At 49.9% G+C, this 441-nt stretch overlaps 1 protein-coding gene across 1 annotated transcript in view; it reads left to right on the top strand.

The window, feature by feature from the left end:
• The window catches only part of Ly9 (lymphocyte antigen 9), a 12,686-nt gene that overhangs the window by 497 nt on the left and 11,748 nt on the right, over nucleotides 1–441 (top strand). The gene's annotated exons all lie outside the window — the stretch shown is intronic.

Below are 441 nucleotides of genomic sequence, written 5' to 3'. Positions count from 1 at the left end.
AAGCTTCATATGCCCAGATGGCCCTAGACAATGTGACTTCTCCTCCTCCTCTTTCTCCTCCCCCTCCTCCTCTTCCTCCTCCCTCCCTCCCTTCCTCTCTCCCTTCCTCTCCTCCTCTTCCTTTCCTTTCCCCTCCTCTTCCTCCCTTTTCTCCTCCTCCTCCTCCCTTCTTTTCCTCCTCCTCCTCTGCCCCTCCCCTCCTCTCCTCCTCTCCTCTTCTTCCTGTTCTTCATTCTCCTCTTCCTCTTCCTTTCCCTTTAGGCTACAGCTATACTTCTTTTTTTAAAGATTTATTTATTTATTTCATGCATATGAGTATACTACCATTGCTCTCTTCAGACACATCAGAAGAGGGCACCAGACCCCATTACAGATGGTTGTGAGCCACCATGTGATGGCTGGGAATTGAACTCAGGACCTCTGGAACAGTAGTCAGGGCTC

This window comes from Mastomys coucha, unplaced genomic scaffold, assembly GCF_008632895.1.
Source record: "Mastomys coucha isolate ucsf_1 unplaced genomic scaffold, UCSF_Mcou_1 pScaffold1, whole genome shotgun sequence".
NCBI lineage: Eukaryota > Metazoa > Chordata > Mammalia > Rodentia > Muridae > Mastomys > Mastomys coucha.
Note: the sequence above shows the minus strand (reverse complement) of the source record. Positions and strands in the feature narration are given on the sequence as shown.